The sequence below is a fragment of the Jaculus jaculus genome, chromosome X (genome assembly GCF_020740685.1).
Source record: "Jaculus jaculus isolate mJacJac1 chromosome X, mJacJac1.mat.Y.cur, whole genome shotgun sequence".
Taxonomy (NCBI): Eukaryota; Metazoa; Chordata; class Mammalia; order Rodentia; family Dipodidae; genus Jaculus; species Jaculus jaculus.
The window spans coordinates 112,795,487-112,812,765 of NC_059125.1; positions in this window are offsets into that span (position 1 = coordinate 112,795,487).

Below are 17,279 nucleotides of genomic sequence, written 5' to 3' on the forward strand. Positions count from 1 at the left end.
TTCCAAGCTCCTTATCCCACTCTCTCTTCTGAACCACCTTGATTGCTGGCATAAGGACATCTCTCAATGCTGGTCAGGAGCTTTCAGGAATAATGCTATTGTTAAAAACCACACCTTACCTAAGGGAATTTATTTTTTGTGTGACTCCATGCTGTATACTTGTATCTCTCTGACAATGCACTCAGGCCCTTTCACCCCAGTCACTTTGTACCTAGCCTCACCATGTAATTAGAGGGAGAGCTGGTAGTCCTTCTTCCTAAATGCGCTCATCATTACACAAGAGCTGTCCACTTGCCTGTGATGGTAGGGGTAAGCCTGGCAGCCTCTACAGATGTCACAGGCCTGGCTAAAGGAGGCCTGAGCCACAGCCTAATCTCCTATGAAAGGCTTGCTACAGAACTTAGCATTGCAGTCTGGGGATCCACTGAGGCCCTACGAATACTACAAGAGCAACTTACTTCTCTGGCCTCAGTCATGCTACAGAACCGCTGAGCCTTAGACCTCCTGACAGCAGACAAAGGAGAGACCTGCCTTTTTCTGAATGAGGAATGCTGTTACTATTTTTTTTTTATCATTTTTTGTTTGTTTTTACTTATTTATTTTTTTTTAATTTTTATTAACATTTTCCATGATTATAAAATATATCCCATGGTAATTCCCTCCCTCCCCACCCCCACACTTTCCCGTTTGAAATTCCATTCTCCATCATATTACCTCCCCATTACAATCATTGTAATTACATATATACAATATCAACCTATTAAGTATCCTCCTCCCTTCCTTTCTCCACCCTTTATGTCTCCTTTTCAACTTACTGGCCTCTGCTACTAAGTATTTTCATTCTCACACAGAAGCCCAGTCATCTGTAGCTAGGATCCCCATATGAGAGAGAACATGTGGCGCTTGGCTTTCTGGGCCTGGGTTACCTGACTTAGTATAATACTTTCCAGGTCCATCCATTTTTCTGCAAATTTCATAACTTCATTTTTCTTTACCGCTGAGTAGAACTCCATTGTATAAATGTACCACATCTTCATTATCCACTCATCTGTTGAGGGACATCTAGGCTGGTTCCATTTCCCAGCTATTATAAATTGAGCAGCAATAAACATGGTTGAGCATGTACTTCTAAGGAAATGAGATGAGTCCTTTGGATATATGCCTAGGAGTGCTATAGCTGGGTCATATGGTAGATCAATCTCTAGCTGCTTTAGGAACCTCCACACTGTTTTCCACAATGGCTGGACCAGATTGCATTCCCACCAGCAGTGCAGAAGGGTTCCTTTTTTTCCACATCCCCGCCAACATTTATGATCATTTGTTTTCATGATGGTGGCCAATCTGACAGGAGTGAGATGGAATCTCAATGTAGTTTTAATCTGCATTTCCCTGATGACTAGTGACGTAGAACATTTTTTTAGGTGCTTATATGCCATTCGTATTTCTTCCTTTGAGAACTCTCTATTTAGCTCCTTAGCCCATTTTTTGATTGGCTTGTTTGATTCCTTATTGGTTAACTTTTTGAGTTCTTTGTATATCCTAGATATTAATCCTCTATCAGATATATAGCTGGCGAAGATTTTTTCGCATTCTGTAGGTTGCCTCTTTGCTTTTTTCACTGTGTCCTTTGCGGTGCAAAATCTTTGTAATTTCATTAGGTCCCAGTGGTTAATCTGTGGTTTTATTGCCTGAGCAATTGGGGTTGTATTCAGAAAGTCTTTGCCAAGACCAATATGTTGAAGGGTTTCCCCTACTTTTTCCTCTAGCAGTTTCAAAGTTTCCGGTCTGATGTTAAGGTCTTTAATCCATTTGGACTTAATTCTTGTGCATGGCGAGAGAGAAGAATCTATTTTCATCCTTCTGCAGATATTTATCCAGTTTTCAAAACACCATTTGCTGAAAAGGCTGTCTCTTCTCCAATGAGTATTTTTGGCATTTTTATCGAATATCAGGTGGCTATAGCTACTTGGGCTTACATCTGGGTCCTCTATTCTGTTCCACTGATCTACATGTCTGTTTTTGTGCCAGTACCATGCTGTTTTTGTTACTATGGCTCTGTAGTATAGGTTAAAATCAGGTATGGTGATACCACCAGCCTCTTTTTTGTTGCTCAGTATTATTTTAGATATTCGAGGTTTTTTGTGATTCCAAATGAATTTTTGGATTGTTTTTTCTATTTCCATGAAGAAAGCCTTTGGAATTTTGATAGGGATTGCATTAAATGTGTAGATTGCTTTAGGTAAGATTGCCATTTTCACGATATTGATTCTTCCAAGCCAGGAACAAGGGATGTTTCTCCACTTTCTAGTGTCTTCTGCAATTTCTCGCTTGAGTGTTTTAAAGTTCTCATTATATAGATTCTTTACTTCCTTGGTTAGGTTTATTCCAAGGTATTTTATTTTTTTTGATGCAATTGTGAATGGGAGTGATTCTCTGATTTCATCCTCTGTGTGTTTGTTGTTAGCATATACGAAGGCTACTGATTTCTGTGTATTTATTTTGTATCCTGCTACATTGCTGTAGGTTTTGATCAGCTCTAACAGCTTTCTAGTAGAGTCTTTAGGGTCCTTTATGTATAGAATCATGTCATCTGCAAATAATGATAACTTGATTTCTTCCTTTCCAATTTGTATCCCTTTTATGTGTGTCTCTTGCCTTATTGCTATGGCCAAGACTTCCAAAACTATATTAAATAGAAGTGGAGACAGTGGACACCCTTGTCTTGTTCCTGATTTTAGTGGAAAAGCTTCCAGTTTTTCCCCATTTAGTAATATGTTGGCTGTAGGCTTGTCATAAATAGCCTTTATTATATTGAGATATGTTCCTTCTATTCCCAGTCTCTGTAGGACTTTTATCATGAAGGGATGTTGGATTTTGTCAAATGCTTTCTCTGCATCTAATGAGATGATCATGTGATTTTTGTCCTTCAACCCGTTTATGTAATGTATTACATTTATAGATTTGCTTATGTTGAACCATCCCTGCATCTCTGGGATAAAGCCTACTTGGTCAGGGTGAATGATCTTTTTGATATACTCTTGTATTCTGTTTGCCAATATTTTGTTGAGAATTTTTGCATCTATGTTCATGAGGGAGATTGGTCTGTAATTTTCTTTTTTTGTTCTATCTTTGCCTGGTTTTGGTATCAGGGTGATGCTGGCCTCATAGAAGGAGTTTGGTAGGATTCCTTCTTTTTCTATTTCCTGGAAAAGCTTAAGAAGCAATGGTGTTAGCTCTTCCTTAAAAGTCTGGTAAAATTCAGCAGTGAATCCATCCGGGCCTGGGCTTTTTTTAGTTGGGAGATTATTGATAACTGCTCGGATCTCCATGTTTGTTATAGGTCTATTTAAGTGATTAATCTCATTTTGATTTAATTTAGGTAGGTCATATAGATCAAGGAAATCATCCATTTCTTTCAGATTTTCATACTTTGTGGAGTATATGCTTTTATAGTATGTCCCTATAATTTTTTGAATTTCTCTGGAATCTGTTGTGATGTTACCTTGTTCATCTCTGATTTTATTAATTTGTGTCTCTTCTCTCTTTCTTTTGGTCAGATTTGCTAAGGGTTTATCAATCTTGTTTATCCTTTCAAAGAACCAACTCTTTGTTTCATTAATTCTTTGGATTGTTCTTTTTGTTTCTATTTCATTAATTTCTGCCCTAATCTTTATTATTTCTTCCCATCTACTACTTTTTGCTTTGCCTTGTTCTTCTTTTTCCAAGGCTTTAAGGCGAAGCATTAGGTCGTTTACTTGCGACCTTTCTAATTTCTTAATATAGGCACTTAAGGCTATAAATTTACCTCTTAGAACTGCCTTCATTGTGTCCCAGAGATTTTGGTATGTTGTGTTCTCATTATCATTTGACTCTATAAATTTTTTGATTTCCTTTTTGATTTCTTCATTGACCCACTCATCATTTAGTAGTGTATTGTTTAGTTTCCATGATTTTGTGTATGCTCTATAGCCTTTCTTGCTACTGATTTGTAGTTTAATTCCATTGTGGTCAGATAGAATGCAAGGAATTATTTCAATTTTCCTGAATTTGTTAAGATTTGCTTTGTGTCCTAATATATGGTCTATTTTAGAGAATGTTCCATGTGCTGCTGAAAAGAATGTATATTCTGCAGCCTTTGGGTGAAATGTCCTGTATATATCTGTTAGGTCCATTCCTTCTATGACCTCATTTAGTCCAGATGCCTCTCTGTTTATTCTTTCCCTGGATGACCTGTCAATTGATGAGAGTGGGGTGTTAAAGTCACCCACCACCACTGTGTTTGTTGTTATCTGTGACCTTAGTTCTAATAGTGTTTGTTTGACGAATTTGGGAGCCCCCATGTTAGGTGCATATATGTTTAGGATTGTAATGTCCTCCTGTTGGAGTGTGCCCTTAATCAATATAAAGTGACCTTCCTTATCTTTTTTGACTAACGTCGGACTAAAGTCTACCCTGTCTGATATTAGGATAGCAACCCCTGCTTGTTTTCTAGGCCCATTTGCTTGAAACACCGTCTTCCAACCTTTCACCCTAAGATAATGTCTATCCTTTGTAGAAAGGTGAGTTTCTTGGAGACAACAAATTGTAGGATCCTGCTTTTTAACCCAGTCTGCAAATCTATGTCTTTTCATTGGGGCATTGAGACCGTTGATATTAAGAGATATTATTGAAAGGTGTGTATTTATGTTTGCCATTTGTGTGTGTGTGTGTGTGTGTTACTTGTTCTACCTGTGCTCTCTTCTGTTAACTGGTATTTGAGTATAGCTGGTTTTTTCTAGGTTCCTTATATGTGTGCTTTTCCTTTTGTTCAGCATGGAGGATTCTATCAAGTATTTTCTGTAGAGCTGGTTTTGTCTTCAGATACTCCTTTAACCTGCTTTTGTCATGGAATGTCTTTATTTCTCCATCTATTTGGATGGATAACTTTGCAGGATAAAGTAACCTTGGTTGACAGTTGTTATCTTTCAGAACTTGGAATATATCACTCCAAGCCCTTCTGGCTTTAAAAGTTTGTGTTGAATAATCTGCTGTAATCCTGATGGGCTTGCTTTTGTAGGTAACTTGATTTTTCTCTCTAACTGCTTTCAATATTTTTTCTTTGGTTTGTGTGTTTGGAAGTTTGAGTATAATGTGGCGAGGAGAGTATCTTTCTGGGTTTTGTCTGGCTGGGGTTCTAAAGGCTTCCTGTATCTGTATTGGCACCTCTTTCCCAATTTGGGGAAAATTTTCCTCTATGATTTTGTTGAAGATGCCTACTATGCCTCTGGAGTGGAGTTCTTCTCCTTCTACTATGCCCTGAATTCTTATATTGGATCTTTTCATAGTGTCCCGAATATCTTGAAATTCCCACTCATACTTTTCTATAAGTTTGTCTTTCTCTTTGTTGGACTGCATTAGGTCTGCCACCTGATCTTCTAGCTTAGATATTCTGTCCTCTCCCTCATCCATCCTACTGGTGAGATTTTCTACAGAGTTTTTTATTTCATTAACTGTGTTCTTCATTGCTAGTAATTCTGACTGGTTTTTCTTTATTATTTCTATTTCCCTATTTATGTCTTGTATTGCCTTCTTTATTTCATTAAATTGGTGTCCTGCCTCTTCTTTGATTCCTTTGATTTCCTCTTTGATTTCTTCTTTGATTGTTTTCATGTGTTCTTTGACCTCTTTGAACATATTTATAATTATTCTTTTGAACTCTTTCTCAGGCATTTCCTCTAACTCTTTCTCACTGGAGGACATTTCTGATGCATTAATACTTTTAGGTGGATTTATATCGTCTTGCTTTTTAGTGTTTCTTGTGTTATAATGTATATATTTTTGCATCTTGGATTAAGTTAATGCTTGGATTTTCTAGCTAGCTGTGTATTCTTAGCTGTATCAATTGATTTGATGTAATATATTTTCAGGGTAGGACCTTAAGGTATTAGGTGTGGCTCTTAAGACTCTCAGAGTATCTACAAAGATGTTCTTAGGGGTTGAGTTTCCCTGCTATAGGAGTATTCAAGCAGGCTGAGTGGAATAAAATACTGGTAGATTCTAAAATTTAACTAAACACTGTACACATTCAATCAAAAACAGCCCCGAGTATGTATGCAAGAGTAGTTATTATAATGACCAGATCCTCTATCAACAAAGAGGTTTAAATTTCTTGTCTGTTGCGGTATCCAAGTCAGCTTGTGACCAAGTGAGACCCTTCCCTGGTGCAATCCCAGTTACCTTGGGTGATTGTGGTCTCAGTCAAGTTGCTGCCTGGGTCGTCGGGCTGCTGTTCTGATTTCTGGAGCTGGGCACTTGCTTTTCCTACGGGGCAAACTGAGCCGCTGCTGCTGCCTCTGCTGCTGTCGTAGCTGCCACCACCGGAGTCACCACCGCTGCTGAAGCTGCCGCTGCCGTGTGCACCGCTGCTGTTCACCCCGAAGCCGCTACTGTGGGATCTGCCGCCGCTGCCGCTCCTGGGTCCGCTGCTGCTGGGGCCACTGGTACCGGTGCTGGAGCCGCTGAAGTTGCTGCCGAACTCTGCTCCTGCTTGGGTCCTGCTGTCAGCCCAAGTTGGCGTGGCCAGTCCCGGGCCGCTGCTGTGTTCGCTGGAGCTGGGTTCAGGTGGTGGGGGAGGGGAGGGAGCCGCGGCTGCTCTGGTTGTATCGCTGTTCCACGTGTGCTTCTACCTCACGGTCTGCTCTTCCCTCCGTTGCTCGCTGCCGCTCTCCCCTCACGTTTCCCGAGTTGCGGAGAGCGCGGTGTGAGGGGAAAATCCCGCACCTGGCTTGTCCTGCGTCTCGAGCCGAGAGTCCGGCGGCTTTCTGCCGCTCCGCGGCTGCGGCGGGTGGCCGAGCCGCCCCGGAGCCGCTGTTCCCGCCTGTGCAGGCTCTGGATGCTCTGGAACTCTTCTACTTCTCCGCTGCCGCCTCAATTTCCTATACACCTCACTTTTTAGTAAAAGTGTGTATTTTGCTGAGTTTTTTTGGTCTTTTTCCCCCCTAGGCTGCTTTGGCGTGGTACCTACGCCGCCATCTTAACCGGACCTGTTACTATTTTAACCAGCCAGGCAAGATAGAGGTTGAAATTAAACAACTAAAATATCTGGCTGACCAGCTTCAGTTAGGAACACCAATTTCCTCTGAGTCATGGAACATCTTTAGGAAAGTCTAGCCCTGGCTTTTGCGACTCTTAGGGCCTGTATCTGGACTATTCTTGCTACTTGCTCTGGCCCCCTGCCTTCTGAGATGTATCCAAAATCAGGTGGACCAATTCACCCATCAAAAATTTAACCAACTTTTACTGACCTGTCCCTCCTCTATCTCCTACCAGCCTTTATCCATGGAGGAGGAACCAGTCGCCTCATCACCTGCCCTAAAGGGACACACATCAGCCACATTATACAGCCTCCCCCATAAGAGCTCATCACCCCCTATGGTCAGCATGAAGGCACTACAGAAGAAATACCACGGTCCCTTGTCATTAACAAAAGGCTAGAATGTTAGGTCAAGATGGGCTTCCCCAAAATGGAGTCACCAAAAACACCACATTCTTCAAGGAACCACCCAGCCATTATTCCTTCCTTGCCTAACAATGCCACCAGGTCTAGGTTTCCTCCACCCTTATCTCCCAGGTCACCTGGCTAATTGTCTGTTGTCACACCTGGCTATCTTAAATCTCCCCTAAATAAACCTTTTTACTTCCCCCTTCCTCACCTTCCCCCCATATGACATAACCCACTATCTGTAATCCCAAATTGACTGCTCCATGCTTGAGAGTCAGTCCTGGCAGCTCATGTTTTTCTCCTGAATAAAAACTTTCATCTTTGCCTCAAAAAAAATCACTTAAAATTACTCACTGTCTAGGGTTGGAGAGATGGCTTAGTGGTTAAGCATTCGCCTGTGAAGCCTGAGGACCCCGGTTCAGGCTCGATTCTCCAGGACCCACATTAGCCTGATGCACAAGGGGGTGCACGCGTCTGGAGTTCAGTTTGCAGTGGCTGGAGGCCCTGGTGCACCCATTCTGTCTATATATCTGCCTCTTTTTCTCTCTCTCTGTTGCTCTCAAGTCAAAATAAACAAAAAAAAGTTTAAAAAGAAATTACTCACTGTCTAATAAAATAGATACTCTAGGAAGATGCATCTTGTTTCTTACATATGACTCTCTTCCTGATCCTATCCAAACCTTGGCCAGGTTCATTTATCTATTTGACAAAATCTGATTTTTTTTTAAATTATTTTTATTTATTTCTTTGAAAGTAACAGAGAGAAGGAGGGAGGGGGAGAGAGAAAGAGAGAGAATGGGCACACCAGGGCTTCCAGCCACTACAAACGAACTCCAGACCGCGTGTGCCCCCTTGTGCATCTGACTAACGTGGGTCCTGGGGAATCAAGCCTCGAACTGGGGTCCTTAGGCTTCACAGGCAAGTGCTTAACCGCTAAGCCATCTCTCCAGCCCAAAATCTGATTTTTTTTTTTTGCCATTGGGTTAAAGTTATTAACCAGGATTATTGGATTTGCATTGGCATAGAGAGTGGGGCTTAGCAGTTAAGACATGTTGCAGTCAGGTTCTCATTGCTGGCAAAAATCACCCAACTGAGAGCAGTTTGTGGGGGAAAAAAGGGTTTATTTTGGCTTACAGACTCAAGGAGACACTCCAGGATGGTAGGGAAAACAATGGCATGAGCAGAGGGTGGGCATCTACTTCCTGGCCAACAACACATATGAACAACAGCAACAGGAGAATATGCCAAACACTGGCATGGGGAAACTGGCTAAAATACCCATAGCCTGTCCCCAACAATACACCACCTCCAAGAGGCTTTAATTTCCAATTGCCATCAGCTGGGGAGACTAGCATTCAGCATACATAAGTGTATGGGGCACACATGAATCAAACCACCACAATATGCATGCCTGCAAAGCCAAAGGACCCAAGTTTGTTTCCCCAGGACCCATGTAAGCCAGATGTACAAGATGGTGCATGTGTCTGGAGTTCATTTGCAGTGGCTGGAGGCCCTGGCATGCTGTCTCTCTCTGTCTCTCAAATAAATAAAGAAATAATAAAAAGAATAGATTGGTATGAGTAGATATTTTAAGAGAAGGATTTTCAACAGTGATTTTTCCAGCAAGTTGAAAGCCTCTACCATGTGAAAACTAAACAATCTTAATCAGCAAGAGTGACATTTCCTCAATGTATTTAAACCATTTCTCTAGAAATTCTTTTGTAAATGATACAGAAATGAGCAGAGAACGTTTTTGCTATTCTGCCCCTAAGAACGCTTGTATTTCTGGAATTCCAATCCCTGCAAAAGTCACCCAGGATTTGCACCATGGAAATGACTGGTGTGCCATAGGTCATTCAGTATGATTAGTGAAGAGGCTTTTTATTTTTCCAGTGGCTTGAAGAATCATTTGCTAAAAATCTGGGAGGAGAGCAGGAAAAATATAAGCTTATGACCCAGAGCAATCCCATTTTATTTATTTTCTTCCAGCTTTTATCTCTGACTTTATTTACATAATATGTCATAACACACAAGTTTTTATCTTAAATATTCCACTAATGATTCTGTTTAATGGCACTAGTACCTCAATATCTAGATGCACAAAAATTTACTCATTCACTTAATGCCAGTTTAAATTGTTCCTGATTTGACAATTTTTTAAATTAAAACTTGCACAAGGGTAAGAAAGATGCTTAGTGGTTAAGGCACTTGCCTACAAAGCCAAAGGACCCAGGTTTGATTCCCTAGGACCCATGTAAGCCAGATGCACAAGGTGGCACATGCATTTGGAGTTCATTTGCAGTGTCTAAAGGCCCTGACACACCCATTCTGTCTCTTTTTCTATCTGCCTCTTTCTCTCTCAAATAAATAAAATTAAATATTTTTTTAAAAACTCAGAGTCACATGTTGGGTCATGATTTGCAGAGACATTTAGCATACCAATAACTGGGGACTAACTCCACAATGCACGACTCATTTACATAAACTAGGAGGGCCTAATGGGAGGGGGTAGATCATAGATGAGCCTAAACAATGGTACCAAACTGCCTGTATTTGATGAAAAGAAAACTAATAAATCAAATTAAAATAAAAAAAAACAAAAAAAGAAACAGGAAATATATTTTAGTAAATATTGCAATCTTAAAAAAAAAAACTTGCACAAGCATTTTTGTATGCAAAATTGTATCAGCACCATGAAATGAGCATTACAGTGGCAAGTGTATTAAAACTTGCATATTTTGAGGCATTTTCTTTTTGAAGCAGGGGCTAACTCCAGCTGAGGCTGACTTGGAATTCACATCGTAGCCTGGGCTGGCCTCGAATTTAAGGTGATCCTCCTACCTAAGCCTTCTGAATGCTGGGATTAAAGGCATGAACCACCACATCTGGCTCTGGATTTGCATGTGTTTACAGGTCTGATATATAATGTGTCGGTCCAGGTTCTTAGTAACAGGCAACAGAGACTGAGTGTAGGAGCTTGAGCAGAAAAGCTGTTCATAAGGGATATTGAGTCATAAAATTTACCATTTATTGAAGATAGAAGTAAATTTGCATGCTGAGGAGATGGATGTGCTTGTTTATTTTTACTTAAAAAGGTAAATCTTGGTTTGATGTTTGATACTGCAGTAGGTACAGTATATTCAATGTTTTTCAGAGCTGATTAATATTTTTATTTTATGATTATCCATGCTGAGAATACTACTTTTGATAAATATGTAGCACAAAATGGCAGAGGTATGTTTAGGACTAGTTCAGAAATTGTTGGAGATTTTTATCTTAATCCTAAACCAAAACATTCTTATAACATATTTTTATTAGTTATTTATTAGAGAGAAGGGGAGAGAGCCACTGCAAACAAACTCCAGACCCAAGCACCACCTTGTGTATCTGGTGGCTTACGTGGATCCTGGGGAATTGAACCTGTTTCTTTAGGCTTTGGAGGCAAGTGTCTTAATGCTAAGCCATCTCTCCAGCCCCTTAGCCAAAAAATTGTAATGATATTTTATGAAACTCAAGTCAGTAACTCAAACATGCTGAGGCATGATAGTAGGAAAATATTAAAAGTTTTATTTTCTGTAAATAAACCATTGTTTCTATAAGGACAGAAATATGTGTACAGTAAAACAGCTACAATTCTTAACATGTGATAATCTCACATCAGAGCCAAGTTGTTTCTTTCAGTCAGTGTTCATTTGTGTTATGTGGTGCGGTACTCAGTGCAAAGTGCACATGCTGCAAGTCACACCGTGCAGCATGGTTGAGGGATCCCAGAAACCCATCAGGTCCCACATGCATCTGATTTTGAATTAATATTCGGTCACTGCATGCCCAGAAAACTTTCACTGTTGACAACTTTTTCACAATTCCAACATTCAGGTACATGTTGGGGCCAACAGATTAAGAAGCTGTGCTCTGCAGTATATCTGGATAAAGATGTGAAAATATGAACTGCATAGGCAGGATTAGGGTAGTTCATTTGGTTCTCTCACAAGCATCTTAAACTTGACATGTTCAAAATTGAATTCTTGCTCCCTTCTCCAAAGCCCTCTCTAATCCCCTTTACCCTTTCCCATGTCAATAAGTGATACAATAATCCAATTGTTTTTGCTTGCGTGTATGTAATGTGATGTGTGTGTGTGTGTGTGTGTTGTGGGTGTGATGCATACACGTTTGTGCCCTTGCAGTGCTCTATGTGTTCGCCTGTGGCAGGGGGCACTCCCACCTGTGGTAGCCCAAGCAGAACATCTGGTGGCCCTTTCCATTGCTCTTCTGCCCATTCTTAACTGAGCTGGAGTATCTTTACTGACACCAGAGCTCACTATTTTTTGAGATTGGGGGGTGGGAGGGGATTCCCTAGTCTCTACTTCCCTTTGCAGAAGTGGAGTTACAGGTGCATATGGCCACCCAGCTGTTTAAGTGGGATCTGGAGATTTGAACTTGGGTGGTTTCAGGCCCCCTTGGGCCTTCATACTTGCACAGGAAGTGCATTTGATGGCTGAATCACTTCTCCACCCTTCAGACAATTTTTATTATATTTAAAAGAAAGTTGTGGTTACTTCTAAGACAGTAGACAATAGGATTAAGTAAATGTCCAGAGGGGACTTCAAATGCATGAATAATATTTTACCTATTGAAAATTCTATAGCTTATGTCTATAATGATATAAGTGGATATGAAAGAGTAGTTCATTCTGTCCTCGAAGTTTTTGAAATATTTCATAAATTCAAACATTTTGGGGGTTGGAGAGATGGCTTCAAAGTTAAGGCACTTGCCTGAAAAGCCAAAGGACTCAGGTTCAATTCCTCAGGACCCATGTAAGCCAGATGCACAAGGTGGTGCATGAGTCTGGAGTTCATTTGCAATAGCTGGAGGCCCTAACATCTCTCTCATCAAATAAATCAATAAAATATTTTTAAGCATTTCTAAAAGGATGAACAAGAGGAGGTGATTGACAGAGAATGGGTGTGAAGTCAGGAAAGAAGTCAGCATGACTCAGGTATCTGGTATAATGATAGCAACTGGGAAAGAAGCAAGGAAACTGGCTTCATGGGGATGATAAGCTGGATTTCAGCCATGAAAAGCTTAAGGAACCAGCAGACCATTCAGCCAAAGATACACACCAGGACATGCAAAGCTGGAGATCATGACAGGAAATGAGCTTGCAAAGACAAGTGACAAAGCAGGACATTCCTCCTGAGCTCCATCCAAACTGCTTTTATGGCCAAAGGCCAGGCCATAAAAGCATTTAATGGAAAAGAGATCCCAGAAGGAGAAGAAAAGAAACAATGACAGCTGAGGCAATAAGGACTGAGGAAAGGTTGCTGAGTTGATGACTTTCTGGTGAGAACATTTTGCCTGCTGAGCAGTTCTCAGAGGCCAGGTAACAGGCAGCTCTGGAAGGATTGTCAGCAAGGGGGAAGCAATGCTCCATCCCTCATTTCTGAAGCGAGGCAATGAAAGGAAGGGGAACAATTATGTATTGCTCATGGATAGATATATATGCAGTGAACATATAAAACTAGTAATAGTGTTAGACATAGACTATACATAAATGCATGTATAGGGGCACATCCATACATATACACATACATGAATGTATATAATTTGTGAACATGTAGTCATAGTGGAATATGTTTTAATTATTCATAATATTAATTAGCAATCACTTCAAAATCTGTCATAGAGGACAAATATATAAATATATATTCATGAATATGACCAATACATTTGTGCGTGCGTGTGTGTGTGTGTGTGTGTGTGTGTGCGCGCATGCATGTGTGTGTGTGCGCACGCATGTGTGTGTAGAGATGTTTAGGTAGTGTGAAGGACATATGAAGAAAGTATTTAGCATTTGAGATAATCCAGACCTAAGGTTTTCAAATGGATGACCCTTCAAGACAGCAGAAAAAGATAGTCTCAGAAAGCTTTTGGCCTGATGTTCTATGAGGAAGATAAGAAGTAAAAACAAAAGCCAAAGGACCCAGGTTTGATGCCCCACGACCCATGTAAGCCATATGCACCAGGTGGTGCATGTGTCTGGTGTTAATTTGCAGTGGCTGGGGGCCCTGGTGTGCCCATTTATTCTCTCTCTCTCCCCCTCTTTTTCTCTCAAATAAATAAATAAAAACTAGAATATTTTAAAAGATAAGAAAATTTAAAAAGAAGTAAAATTCAGCAGCATTGGCTCTGAGACATGTTCAGCCATTTGGACAGAATATGAAATGGAAATCAATAGCCATTAAGTATTAGATGCAAAAGTAAATCCATGAAACAGGTAACATGAGAAAAGTGAAAATTCAACTCTAACTACAATGACAGAGAGCATGATATGGAGAGAAGTTGGCTGAGTGCATGATATAGAGAGAAGTGGGCTCCCTTACAGTCACAAATCAGGATATGGTCATATGAGATTCCCTAAGCTGGAGAAAGTAAGACAACTAAGTAGAGGACCAAGGAGATGGAGCAGCAGATACACAATAATACACTCAGACTCAGCAGCATTTCCATAAGGATTTGGTCATAGGTCCCCCCCCCACACCCTTATGTTGCAGCACTGAGGTAGAACGCAAAGTCTTATGTATGATAGGAAAGCACTCTATCACTAAGATGTAAACCCAGCATCAGGAACATGCTTTTCTTTTCTTACAACATACTTTATTTATCGATTTGCAAGGGGGTTAGAGAAAGAATAAGAATGGGTGTATCAGGGTCTCTTGCCACTGCAAATAAAATCCAAATGAATGTACCACTTTGTACATCTGGCTTGGCTTGGATACTAGGGAATGGAACCTGGGCCATCAGACTTTGTAAGCAAGCACCTTTGACCACTTAACCATCTCCTCAGCTCAAGGACTTCCTTTCCTTTCAGTTTTTTGTTTGTTTGTTTGAGACAGGGCCTCACACTACACTCCAGGTTGACCTCGAACTTGTGGTCTTTCTGCCTCATCCCCGCAAATATTAGGATTGCAAGCAAATACCACCATGCCTGGCAATAGATGCTCTTAAAATTAATACATCTGACTGAAATTCCATGAGGAGCTCAATATATAGTGTCCATTTGAATTGTAGTAGGCAGAGGGCTAAAATATTTTACTAACAAATTAATTGTACCCCAAAACTATTATAATTCAATTTATTGGCTTTAAAAGCTTTATGAAACAAGGGCTGGGGAGATGGTTCAGTGGCTAAAGGTGCTTATTTGCAAAGCCTGCTGACCCAGATTCAGTTCGTCAGCCACCCACATAAAGCTGTTTGGGTATTTATTTGCAGCATAAAGGGACCCTGGCATAATATACGCAGAGGCAAAGGCAAATTAATAAATAAGTAAGGGTTTTATGAGACATAAAAATACCTATGGCAGCATATGTAAAAGATTGAATTGTTTTTATTAAGAATATATATATATCTATATATATATATGTATATGTATATATATAAATTTCAGATACCTTGTATTCTTATATTTGTTATAAAATATGACAGGCAAGAGCAATGTTTACAAATGACAACTGTGCTTTTCTGTCATCTCAGTATATACTTTATGAACATTGGGAACAATTTTACCTTTTAGGAGTTTTGAATCATGCATATCATCCAACATGCCAAGCTAGGTGCTACAGATGCAGTGATGAACAAAATACATGAAAAAAAAACTATATTCTACTGGGGACAGAGAAGCAATATGCAAAGCATTAAAGTGATATGTGCTACAGACAGAGGACAAAACAGGGAAGAGGAGAAAGTAAGGAGTTCTTGGGGGTGTGAATATCTTGTAATTTTTTTTCTTTTTCTTTTATGTGTTTGTGTATATGTGTGTTTGTATGCATGCATGTATTTGTGGAAGCCAGATGTTGAAGTTAGGTGTTTTATAGATTGCTCTCCACTTTATTTACTAAGGCAGGGTCCCTCACTTGAACCCAGAGCTCCTGATTTGGCTAATCTAACTACTTTGTACTGAAGGTACCCTGTCTCTGCTTGTAAGCACTGGGATTACAGGCCATCACCCCCACTGAAATTTACGTGGGTTCTGGGAATCCGAACTCAGGTCTTCATACTTATGTGGAAAGCACCACCTCCTTGGCCCATGGGTTGGAATTTTAAATAAGGTGCTCTGACAAGGTTTTGCTGAGAAAGTGAGTTTGGATAAAGGCTGCAAGTAGAGGAGAGAACAGGCCTATGTGACTTTCTAGGGTAACAGAATTCCAGACATTAGGGATAATAAGTACAAAGGCCTGAGGCTGTAGGATATCTGGTAAATTAAAGAGAGAGCAAGGAGGTTGGTAGGCCTGGTATAAGTGGGTGGGCGAGAGAATAGAGAAGGGAGCATGGCAGGCACAGGGAGTGAGGGTATGGAACCTTCATAAATATTTGGGGTTTGCTGAGTGAAATAAAGACCCAGTAGAGAGCTCTGGGAAGATTGCCATGATCTGACTTTCAATTTAGGAGGTTGTTTTACTGTAAAAAATATTAAGGGGTCAGAGCGGTCCAATGGCAACACTGAGGAGTCTGGTTCAGTCTCAGCAAGAGATGACAGTTCTTTGAATTCTAGAACTAGTGTGTGTGTGTGTGTGTGTGTGTGTGTGTGTGTGTGTGTGTGTGTGTCTGTGTGTGGTGAAAAGCGGTCTCCTATCTGAAGATAACGCACTCAGGATTGGCTGATGGACTGAAGCAGGATGTGAAAGAGGAGTTCAGGGTAGCTCTGATGCTTTAGGCCCAATAACTCAAATACACTCGCACACACCTCTCTACTTTGACGTCTCTAAAAGAGTTTGGAGAGTGGGTGAGCCACTTTGGACATAGCTATAATAAAACCAGGGAAGGCTGTTGAGAAGGTAGTTTTCTGGACAAGCCTGTAGTTCAGATCAGATGTATAGGCTGGAGAAGTAAATTGGGAAGTTGTCAGCATATATATGGGTGTTGTTTAACATAGTACCTTCCCAAAACATGCAGCTATGGAGCACTTGAAGTCAGTCAGGCAAGTCTGGACTTAAATGTTTGGAAAGTGTAACATGCCAGATTTCAATATCTTCTTATAGCAGAAAGAAAGTGAAACATTTCATCAATAATTTATGTTGATCATATATTAAAATTATGGTATTTTGAATATGTTGATTTAAAGGATATATATATATATTTAATACCACTTGTTTCTTTTTCCACTTTGAGTATGGCTACTAGAACAATTAGAATTATATATGCACTTGCATTATGTTTCTAGTTGGTCACATTGGTACAGATGATATAGACAGTTATAAACACTGGATAAAACCACCAAGAGAGTGAGAGGAATTAGAGAAAAGATTGAAACCTTGAGGCTCAAGGAGAGTATGGTAAGGCACACCAGCCATACCAGAACTTGGGACCGTGAGGCAAGAAGTAATCCAGCCTGGACTTCAAAGGGAGACCCTGTTACCAAAAAATCAAAACAGACAGGTTGGAGGGATAGCTTAGCAGTTAAGGCACTTGCCTGCAAAGCCAAAGGACCCAGGTTCAATTCTTCAGGACCCACGTTAGCCAGATACACAAGGGTCTGAAGTTCCTTTGAAGTGGCTAGAAACCCTGGTGCACCCATTCTCTCTCTCTCTCTCAAATAAATAAATAAAATTAATTTTTTAAAAATCAGGTGTGGTGGCACACGCCTTTAATCTCAGCACCTAGGAGGCAGAGGCAGGAGGATTGTTGTGAGTTAGAGGCCATCCTGAGACTACATAGTGAGTTCCAGGTCAGCCTGGGTTACAATGAAACCCTACCTTGAAAAACCAAAACAAACAAAAAAATCAAAACAGACTGAGGCTTCACT